The sequence below is a fragment of the Bos javanicus genome, chromosome 2 (assembly GCF_032452875.1).
Source record: "Bos javanicus breed banteng chromosome 2, ARS-OSU_banteng_1.0, whole genome shotgun sequence".
In the NCBI taxonomy this organism is placed as follows: Eukaryota; Metazoa; Chordata; class Mammalia; order Artiodactyla; family Bovidae; genus Bos; species Bos javanicus.
This window is the reverse complement of record NC_083869.1, coordinates 53,584,589-53,596,647: the sequence shown is the minus strand read 5'-3', so window position 1 is coordinate 53,596,647 and position 12,059 is coordinate 53,584,589. Positions and strand designations below refer to the sequence as shown.

General features: G+C 38.7%; 1 protein-coding gene across 2 annotated transcripts in view; it reads left to right on the top strand.

The window, feature by feature from the left end:
* Positions 1-12,059, top strand: part of ARHGAP15 (Rho GTPase activating protein 15) — a 701,521-nt gene that overhangs the window by 111,624 nt on the left and 577,838 nt on the right. The gene's annotated exons all lie outside the window — the stretch shown is intronic.

The following is a 12,059-nucleotide window of genomic DNA, read 5'->3' as shown; positions in this document are numbered from 1 at the left end:
GTAAACATCTCTATTTTAGAATGTCCCCTATTTCTTATGTAAGTCTTATTAAATACTTAGTTTTGTGATAGGTTAAATGCAAACTGCAAAGGTATGTAGAAAGTACTCACAGTGGCAGACAAAGCATTTATTCATGACTGTATAGTTAACAATTAAAATCATAAAGGATAAATGTACTAATTAGCTACACAATGGGACACTTATTAATTGTATAATATAGTTTATTACTGGGATGGAACTCTGGCCAACACTAGAAAATGAAGTATGTTATTGTACTTATTTATTTAAAATAAGTAAAATTGGAGAAAACTATCATCCATAATTCCACTACTTAAAATAACTCTTTCAAGTTTTAAAGAACAAATTCTATTTTCCATCCATATTGTGTTTTATTCTGGGGTAAGATTTTAAAAGCTCTTTTAAAGAAGAGCATATAAAATATTGTGTTTTATTCTGGGGTAAACAGGGCCTTCAACCTTCTCCTAGACTACTTTTCTGCAGTATCTCTGCAGCCACCCTCCCTTGAAGGTTCAAGGAGTGAGCTACACAGGAGACAAGATCAAATGCAATACTGTTTTCAAAGACTCATCTAGTCCAGGCTCCAGTGGAGAACCTGACTTAATGTGTTAAGTTCTGAAAGAGCAGTAGGGATTCTTTGACTAACCCAACCTAGTGCCAACTTTCCCCTGGACTTCACTCCCAGGTATATTAGCCCGTGGAAGGAGTGTGGAGGGTGCAGCAATAAGCCTTCCCAGGATAAACCAAAGCCCTTTCTTACCTTACCAGCTATGTGGACATCACATCCAAAGAAGGATAGAAAAGGGCTTGTCAAAGTTCCCACTTCAGCCTTTCCCTGGGGCTTGGTAGGAAGGAGGAGGTGATAGCTTTGGTAGGTCTTGGATCCCAGCCTCATGCAAGGAAGAGGAGAAGATCCTAAAAGGGATTCCAAGCAAATTTTGTACAGTGTCCTTGCCATAAGCCCTCCATAAACCATTCTTGTAAAATGTTTTCCTAGAAGGTGGTGTCAAGAAAAATTAAGGGCTCTCACCAGCTCGCATGAACAGCATATTTTTAGGTAGCTTCAATCAGTGTGTATACCATTTTGTATTTGTTTTGTTTGTTTGTTTAACCAGTTTACATACCATTGATGTGTTCCAGCTTAAATTCATATAAACATTAGTTTGTACTATGTTTCATTGTTATTTCAATCATCTTGCATGAAATTATGCATTCTTTCAGCTTTTTTTCATTTAAAATCATATCCATTTTAGTTTTCCTTTTGTTTTGTTTTTAACCTCAGGTGCACAAATTGAGTTGATTATCCTCTTCAGTGTGTGGCCTTGTATTATCATCTTTCTGGGCAAGACTCCTAGTTGGGCTTACTTTATTCTCAGTCTCCATTCCTCACTTCAATCCTCTGTAGAATATGTGTTCTTCAAATCCAGTCTCCATATATTTATTTGGCTATATGTGTGGCATACTAGAAAACAGCATGTAAGTGAATATGCTCTAAATTGCAGAAGTCTTTCGGGTTATAGGGGCTTCCGTGGTGGCTCAGCAGTAAAGAATCTGCCTGCAATGCAGGAGACGCAGGAGACACGGGAGACATGAGTTCAATCCCTGGGTTGGGAAGATCCCCCGGAGGAGGAAATGACAACCCACTTACTACATTCTTGCCTGAAAACACCCCATGGACAGAGGAGCCTCACGTGCTACAGTCCATGAGGTCGCAAAGAATCAGAGACAACTGAGAGAATGAGCACTTCGGGCTATAAGCCTCATTCTGTTTTGTACTACTTTCATTAAGCACTAGTCAATATTAGGGTTATCTATCTACAGCTGTATACTTAAAACAAATTAATTTCTTGCAGCTTTCTACCCATTTTGCCATTGTGTGCACACATCAAATTTTACTTACGCAGTCTTCCAGGAGTGGATACTTAAATTGTCCCTACTCCTTCCATCCCAAACAATATTGCAATAAATGACACATGTATGTCTCCTTACAAATATATTAGGAATTCTCTCTGGGGCATAAACCCAGGTGGCTCAGTGGTAAAGAATCTGCCTGCCAACGCAGCAGACATGGGATCAATCCCTGGGTTGGAAAGAACCCTTGGAGAAGGAAATGGAAACCTACTCCAGTATTATTGCCTGAAAAATCCCACGGACAGAGGAGCCTGGTGGGCTACAGTCCATGGGGTCGCAAAAGAGTTAGACGTGACTTAGTGACTAAACGACACAAAAAGACTGCTTGATGGTAAAGGCACATACAGTTATAAATCCATGCATAACTGAATGCATCAGTTCATATTCTCTTCACAATGCAGAGATCACCCCTCACCACAATCTCATCGGTGTATAGTTTTACTAAATTTCAGTTTTGCAAGTTGATATCTATAGAACATAGAGTTGCTTTTATTAATATTTTTATTCCTCTGGTTGATGTTTCAGTTAAGTATCTCACTTTTCTTTTCTTGTGACAATTTCTAATATGCACCAGGTAGTATACCTTGGTCAACTTTTATATTAAAACTATAAAGACTTTATAGATTAAAAATTGTAGATATAGTCAACATATGTAATAACATATGATATCCTACAATGTTGATGGGACTATAAAGCACCAAGCCATTTCTACATTCCTCTTTTATTACATTTTTAAGTTGACTCAAGTTTATATGAAAATAGTTATAATTGCAGTAAACCTACTATAGCTTGCTTTTATATTTTCTTAACAGAAATTCTAAGCCTAGATGTCTTGAGTAAATCACAAGACCATATTTGTTTTAAAGACTGTTATGTATAGACCTACTGCTTGCCCAAGGAGTCTGTATGTTTTTGTAACTAACAACAGAATGATCAATTTCATCATAACTGAGAAGTTGTGTAGTTTTTAACCCATTGATAATTTAGTAACTATTCAATAGTATACCATAGTTTCTATAATTTGTATTTCTTATGTAAAATTTCTTGCCATGGTCTTGTCCCTATTTATCAAGGAACTTTATATCTTTTTATAACTTTTAATGTGTTATAACAATAATAACAGATGCTTATTCTGTGGAGTACTTGGATAGTTGCTTTACCAGTAACACTGAAATAATACTCTAAAACAGGCTATGTTACTGCCATCAATTTTACAAATGGAGAAACTTGGTCCCTTCTACCAACCTCTCCTCCCAATCTTACTCTATGTATAGTTGGTATGTATAGTCAGATTTTAGCTATGTCCTCTGTATGAAGTAGGTTAGATTTTTCTGTCTTGGTAGAAGACGTTTGAGGCCAGGAAGCACAAACTGTCCTTTTATTTCATACCATCAGCCGTACCAAGGGTTTCAACTGTCACTTAATAAATACTATTTTATTAATCTCTATAAATTCTCTAGGCTTCCCTGGTGGCTCAGTGGTAAAGAACCCACCTGTCAATGCAGGAGATGTAGGTTCCATCCCTGGGTCAGGAAGATCCCCTGGAGAAGGAAATGGCAACCCACTCCAGTATTCTTGGTCAGGAAATCCCATGGACAGAGGAGCCTGGTGGGTGACAGTCCATGGGATTGCCAAGGAGTCAGACATGACTTAGTGACTAAACAACAACAACAACAAATTTTCTACTCATAAATCCATGACATATCATCCACATCATGTTTTGTGTTCTTCTTTTCTTTCTTCCCCTCTTCCTGTTCCTTTTTCTTTAACTTCCTTCCCTTTTTCATGTATTTTTTTCCTTCTTTCTAAGAAAAGTTTGACCTATCTCTGAATACAGCAAGAGTTGGTGGAAAGAAGAACACGTTGGCTATATCTTACATCTATAAAGGGCCATGAATTTAGCTTTATTTTGAAATGAAGTTCTAGAAGTGTCCCCAGACAGACAGGATCGAAAGCCAAAGACATTCAGCATTCAACTTTAGATTTTGTTTGTGAACATTGAAAGTGTGTTTTTCTGATAAAGATTAGAAATTCCTGCATTTTGTTACATCTGTTCCCAAAAGAGAAGTAGCTCATGTCTCTCTGAAGTTCTCGGAGACCTTAGCGAAGAGTTGCTTTCAATTCTTTCGTTTATGAAAGGCCCCTGACAGCGTGTACGCTTTCTGTACCCTCATCTCTCCTACTACACCTTTCATTTTAAGCCTGCCCCTTCGTCATCTCATGTGTGGCTTGTACATCTTGTTACACAAGGCTTTTCACTCTACTCTGCTCTTCAGAGGGGGTGGAAAGAAGTTCTTGAGGATGAAAGGATGCACAGAGATATATTTGGGAAAAAAAGTAGTATAGTGTTATGTCTACCGGTGTTCATTTTCATCCCAGAGCCCCAGAGCTATTAAACCTTTGTTTTTGTTTCTTTCTTCTTTTTAAACAATTGTTTCTAAGAATAGACTTTCTGTGGAACATGGTACTAAAGTACCCCCCTAATGTAAACATTATTATTATTTTAGCATTTTCTGCTCAAGATCCTAATGAATTCTTCCAGGTTGCATTTGCCTTTCTCTCTTTTTATGTTCAGTGCTAAGGACTAGGGGGAACGTTTGAAAAGTATGGAATACAGCAGTTATTTTGTAAAAGGTTCCTTTAGTTTCATGATTTTCAACACGTGCTATTATAATTTCCAACTTCTAGTAACCCTGTGAAAATAGAAAGCTTTTACATTTCTTGCAGTAGTGACAGCGATGTATATATTTATACACCAGTGTCTCTTTGATTTTTTTTAAAGTAGAGGCAAATTACAAAAAGCTTAGGATATGAAACAAGAAATGTGTTCCTTGCATACCAGTTTGAGAACTAGTCAGACTACTTAGCAGTGTCCGAGTGATTGTTCAGTAAATCAGTCAAGGACACTGGAGTAAATCAGTTTCACCCCCCTCCAGGGGTGCAGAATCAATTCAAATCCAGTGTAACCAAGTCAGATAACAGAGGCAAGCAACAGCAAAGAGAGTCTGAAATTTACAAAGTAACCTCACATCTATTTTCCTTTTATTTTCTGGTTTTCCATCATGTCATTACCAAAGGAGGCACTGGAGAGGTCAGTGTAATATATAAAACTTAAGTGTTAGAGTAGATGAATCCGTTCAACATGAGCCCAAGCTAACAGATTCTAACAATGATAACAAATATTTTAAAGGCCAGTTTCCATCAAGTGTTGTTCAGATGAGCAGTTACAAAGTTGCTCTTATTATGTGCTGCCATCCGGTGTCCATTTCACAGAATGCAAAGAATTTTTGGTCAAGCTGATGTTTGTGTTTAGTTTCTTTGGTTTGGGGTTTTTTGTTTGGTTGGTTTTGGTTTTACTTTCTACATTGACAAGTCAGGATTCATTTTAAAAATGTTCTCCAAAGTGTCACTTGGAGAAGATGTCCCACCAATTGCATTAACTGCTTGTCCTTATTAGAAGTTAGTTCTTCCTCCTTCTTAATTACATTAAGGATCCTCACTGCCACCCCCTGCCCCATCTTAAATGAGATACCTTGTGACAAAAATTTAAAATAAATACCTGCATTTATTGTCTCAGGATATATTTCCTGCACTGACTCACTAGCATTAATGTCAATCTCTTACCTAATTGCTATCTGTAAATTTATGTGGAGACTCTCTCTCCTACTCCTAGGACATCTGACTTACTAAAGTTGGACATTTCCTGACTTATTTGTCTTACTTAACACACGAGTCTGTCCAACATCTAGGTTTTTATCTTTCTGTGTGGAAAAATTTTAAAAAAAAGAATGCCCTCAAATTTAAGATGATGAAATGTTGATGCATTAATTGGCTCCCATCAGTGGATGATGTTACCTGCTGGCCATCTTGGGAAAGTAAGGCTGAAAAGGCCCCCAATTTGGCATTGCAGAACAGCCCAGATCAGTCTAAGAAGTAGCCTTGCTCCAAGGAGAAAGATGGTCAAGGACCTCTTTGGCAATAGTAAGGAGTCTTCTTCTCTCAGGGCTATCATGAGGCTCTCCATAGACAAGCACAGTATGACTGAGGGAGAGTTATGTGCGATCTGCTCTAGAGACGGTCAGCAGAATGAGTGTGGCCTTCAAGGTTCAGAAGACTTGGCCTGAATCCCATATGTATGACTTTGATGCCCTTGGATAAGACGTAACCTCACAACACCTCCGTTCTCTTATCTGTAGTGTGTGGATTATCACCCACCTCCCGATGCTATTTGGATAATTTATTTGTTACCGTGTTTACTACCTGTCTCCAATGAGTTAGAGGTAAATGCCTTGAGGTGTCTGCTGTTTGCCTTTATATATGCAGGCTTTGGAATTGTATCTGTCCTGTGGCGGATTCTCAGTAGATACTTGTGACTGGCATGGGGACTAAATTTCTTGACTTATACAAAGTATCAGGTGCCATACCTAGCACAGGGTGAGAACTGATGCATGCCCACCAGCTTATTTTATTGACACACATATGAGAAGTCAGGAAGCCCTCTAGAGAAAGCTCAGGCCATGCCACTAGAATTATAAATTAGAAAAGATGTATTCAACCAGAAACATTAGATAGTTTTAAAATGATTCTATGAAGGACTTGTCAAAACACTTGGCAATTAAGTAATAAATAAGGGAAATGCAGAAGTGGGTGCTTTGTAGCCCTTTTGTCGCTGGTGTCGTTCAGTCATTAAGTTGTGTCTGACTCTAGATGTGTGATGCTCCTGAAATTTGAGAATCCGTATATTCTTTTACTCAAAAACATTTGAGAACTTCCCTGGTGGTCCAGTGTTTAAGACTCTGAGCTTCCACAGTAGAGGGCATGGATTCAGTTCCTGGTCAAGGAAGTTCCACTTGCCCTGTGGTAAGGACCCCCCAAAACCACCAAATATCAAAACATAATAACAACAAGAAAAAAAATGCTTAAATAAGCACTCATAAGCACTCACTATATGTCAGATATGGGTTTCCCTGGTGACTGAGTGGTAAAGAATCTGCCTGCAATGCAGGAGACACAGGTTTGATCCCTGGGCCAGGAAGATCCCCTGGAAAAGAAAATGGAAATTCACTTGAGTCTCCTTTCAAGGAAATCCCATGGACAGAGGGGCCTGGCAGGCTACAGTCGATGGAGTCACAAAAAAAAGAGCGACTGGGTGACAGCATAACAACAAACACAACCCACAGATACTGTGCCCAGGAGTGGAAAAGCTCTAGGAAGTCAGGCGTGGTGTTCCCTTCTCTGAGGGTGCTAGGAAAGTAGAGAGACTTTTATTTCCATTCTGAAAATCACTTCTTCCTCAGAAGATCTATTTAAAAGTCCTGTGTAAGTAAAACGAGTTGCCAGTCCAGGTTCGATGCGCGATACTGGATGCTTGGGGCTAGTGCACTAGGACGACCCAGAGGGATGGTATGGGGAGGGAGGAGGGAGGAGGGTTCAGGATGGGGAACACAGGTATACCTGTGGCGGATTCATTTTGATATTTGGCAAAACTAATACAATCTGTAAAGTTTAAAAATAAAATTTAAAAAAATAAATTAATTAATTAACTAATTAAAAAAAATAAAATAAAAGTCCTGTGTAAGTAAGCCCTCTAAACTTGAAGGAGCTACTCACTTGCTGAGTTGAATCTCAATATACTGAAAAACTGTCACCTATAAGGATTTGATGGCATGTAGAAAGCGTTAGAATTTCAAGTCAAGGCAAAACCTTGCCAGTTGATCCAATTCACACTGCTTCCAGAGCTGACAGTGCCATCCAAATGCTCATTGTGTTAGAGTAACTGGTGAGAAGCTTTTCTGCTGATATCCTGAGAATTTTAGGTGACACAGAGGGCCAAACACATCAAATGGGGAATTGACTTGAAAGATATTGTGAAGAAAATAGCTAAGTCTTTATTCAGAGGATAAAGGTCCTGACCTATGTCATAAGGTAAAAGATATTCCCAGTAGGTGAATTCTCAGTCACTCCTACATGAGAGGCTTTTGAAACACTTTCTGGTTTTAGACTCCCTACCGAGTACATGTGAGTCTGCTCATCACAAACCAGAATAACCCCCTAGCAGGAAAGAGACAGAGGTGGTGTCATAGTTAGAAGTACACCCCTGCTTCTGGCTTCTTCCGAGCAGTTGAAAGGCTCATCATTAACTCCTTTTGATATATGCTAAGTTGCTTCAGTGTGTCAGACTCTTTGCGACCCTGTGGACTGCAGCCCGGGTTCCTCTGTCCATGGGATTCTCCAGGCAAGAATACTAGAGTGGGTTGCCGGGCCCTCCTCCAGGGGATCTTTCAGACCCCAGGATCAAACACATGTCTCCTGCATCTTCTGCATTGCAGGTGGATTCTTTAAAGCTGAACTACAGGGGGCGGGGTGGGGGTGACAGTCCATGTCTCCTTTAAATCAGTTCAATTCCCAAGAGAAAAAAAGCGCTTGAGAGTAGTGGGCCTTTGGCCAATCCTTCTAATTATCATTAGGTAAAATAGTAAATAAGGCAGTCCAGATGACTTGTACCTTGCCATAGGCTCTGCACTCTAGTTTCTATAACTTGAGATTTAGGACCAAAACCATGGTGAAAGCTGACATGGACAATCTCCTTAACCAAGAAAGTGATACAGTCATACATTGGAGATATGGCTGGTTTGGATCCAGGACACCTCCATAAAGAGAATAAGGCACCAAAGAGAATCATATGGTATTTTTGGTGTCCCAGAACATATAAAGTTATGTTTATACTCCACTGTAGTCTATTAATAATCTAATAGCATTATGTCTAAAAAAACAATGTATATACCTTAATTCAAAAATACTGTATTGCTAAAACATGATGATCATCATCTGAGCCTCAATATGACTCACAAAAAAGTGAGTCATAATATTTTTTTGCTGGTGGAGGGTTTTGCCTCAGTGTTGATAGCTGCTGACTGATCAGGGTGGTGATTACTAAAGGTTGGAGTTGCTGCAGCAACTTATTAAAACAAGAAAATAATGAAGTTTACCACATCAATTGACTTCTCCTTCATAAGCAACTTCTCTGTAGCATGCAGTGCTGTTTAAAAGCATTTTACTCACAGTAGAACTTCTTTCAAATTGGATTTAGTCCTTTCAAACTCTACCACTGGTTTATCAACTACACTTATGTAATATCCTGAATCCTTTTTTGTCATTTAAACAATCTTCACAGAAACTTACCAGAAATAGATGCCATCTCATGAAACCACTTTCTTTCCTCATCCATAAGAAGCAATTTTTCATCCCTTAAAGTTTTTCATGAAATTGTAACAATTCAGTCACATCTTCAGGCTCCACCTCTAATTCTAGTTCTCTGGCTAATTCCACCATATCTGCACTCACTCCTCTGCTGAAATCTTGAATGAACCCTTCACAGTCATTCATGAGGGTTGGAATCAACTTCTTCAAAGTCCTGTTAATGGTAATGTTCTAACCTCCTCCCCTGAATCAGGAATGTTCTTCATGGTATAGAGAATATTGAATACTTTCCAGAAGGTCTTCAGTTTACTTTGCCCAGATCCATCAGAGGAATCATGACCTATGGCAGCTATAGCATTACAAAAAGTATTTCTTGATATAATAAGACTGCCTGGTTCATAAGCTACAGAATGGATGTTGTGTTAGCAGGCATAAAAACATTAATCTCATAGTGTATCTTCATCAGTGCTCTGGAGTAACCAAGTATATTGTCAATGAACAATAATATTTTGAAAGGTATCTTTTTTTCTGAGCAGTAGGTCTCAACACTAGACTTAAAATATTCAATAAACCATATTGTCAAGAGATGTGCTATCACCCATGATTTGTCATCCTATCTGTAGCATAATTCTTAAGGATCCTAAGATTTTCAGAATGGTAAATGAACAATGGCTTCAACTTAAAATTACCAGCTGCATTATCCCCTAACAAGAGAGTCAGTTTGTGCTTTAAGGTTTTTGAAGTCAGTTATCAACTTCTCTTCTCTAGCTATGGATGTCTTGGATGGCATCTTCTTCCAACAGAAGACTGTTTTGTCTACATGGAAAATTTGTTGTTTAGTGCAGCCCTCTCGTTGATGTTCTTAGCTAGGTCATCTGGATCACTTATTGCAGCTTCCACATCAGCACTTGCTTCTTCACCTTGTCTGTTTATGTTTTAGAGAAAGCTTCTTTCCTTAAACCCCATGAATCAACCTCTTCTGGCTTCATACTTTTCTTCTGCCGCTTCCTCATCTCTCACAGCTTTCACTGAATTGAAGAGAGTTAGGGCTTTGCTCTGGATTAGGCTTTGGCTTAAGGGAGTGTTGTGTCTGAATTGATTTCTATCCAGACCACTAAAACTTTCCCTATTATCAGCAATAAGACTGTTTTGCTTGTCTATCATTCATGTGTTCACTGGATTAGCACTTTTGATTTCTTTTAAAACTTTAACTTCCCTTGGTTAACTTTGGCACAAGAGGCATAGTATTCAGCCTGTCTCAGTTTTTGAGTTGCCTGCCTCAGTGAACTTAATCACGACTAGCTTCTGATTTAAAGTGAGAGAGATGTGACTCTTCCATTCACTTGAACACTTTAAGGCTGTTATAGAGTTACTCAGGAGAGGGCAATGGCACCCCACTGCAGTACTCTTGCCTGGAAAATCCCATGGATGGAGGAGCCTGGTAAACTGTAGTCCATGGGGTCGCTAAGAGTCAGACATGACTGAGCAACTTCACTTTCACTTTTCACTTTCATGCATTGGAGAAGGAAATGGCAACCCACTCCAGTGTTCTTGCCTGGAGAATCCCAGGGACGGGGAGCCTGGTGGGCTGCCGTCTCTGGGGTTGCACAGAGTCAGACACGTCTGAAGTGACTTAGCAGCAGCAGCAGCAGAGTTACTCTTTGTCCTAATTTCAGTATTGACATGTCTCAGGGCATAGGGATGCCTGAGGAGAGGGAGAAAGTTGGGGAAAGACCAGTTAGTAGAGCATTTAGGACACACACAACCAATGGATTAAGTTAGCTGTCTTATATGGGCATAGTTCATGGCGCCCGGACACAGTTACAATAATGACATCAAGATCACTATTACAGATCATCATAGCAAACGCAATAATGTAAAATTTGAAATATTGTGAGAATTTCCAATATGTGACTGAGCCATGAAGTGAACAAATGCTATTGGACTTTTGTCTTGCTTGAAGCAAGGCTGCCATGAAACCTCAGTTTGTAAAAAATGCGATATCTGCTAAGCACCATAAAATGAAGCACACCTATACTCCTTAATCTAAAAAACACAATATAAATTAGTAAAGAGATTATAGGCTTCAGAATCAGAGAAACTGGGTTTGTCTCTAAATGTGTAGCCTTAAGTAAGTTACCTAAACACTCTGAATCTTATTTTCTGTACTAGTAAGTGGATATAATATCTTCATCATATTTTTGAGAAGCTAAATCTCCACTAGACGATCAAACTTATACTACTCAAAATAATTTATGTTAATTCTTATTTTAAAAGAGATCATGAAAAACTGAATTAAAATTGGGGCATCTGAAATGTTATAAACCAGCATTCTGTTCTTCCTTTTGAAATGATATTATCTTAAACAAGTTGGAAAAATCCCTTGTATTCATAGATATTATTTGTAGTTTATAAGTTCAAAAAGAAATTACACTGTATGTAAAGTACCAGAGCAATTTATATTACCAAAGTTACAACACGTACAATTCCTACCCTCTTCAGCCTGTTCATCAGATTCACCTAAGAGGGAACTCTTTACAGCAGCTCAAAGTTCTGAGAACCATGAGATAATCGAATTTCATGCAACTTCATTTCTAACCAATTCCAGTTCCAAGTTTAAGGAAGGGAAAAATGCCAACACGTTCTATAAACGATCAACATCTGAAACAGATCAAATCAGAACCGTTTATCCAGGGCTTGCTATAGATAGGAAGCAAATAAGGTATAGAATATCTCCTGCCAGGAGATTAAAAATATAGTAGGAAATATAACAGGCAGGTTAAATAAAGATTTTGTCATGTCTGAGGATATTCCATTCTTGCTGGTTACATATGGTAAAAGTGAGGGGTGGAGATAACAAAGATGCCCAGTCTAGATCAGCAGTCCTGCCAATGCTTACTCTATCTTGGATCATCTAATATTAAGACCTC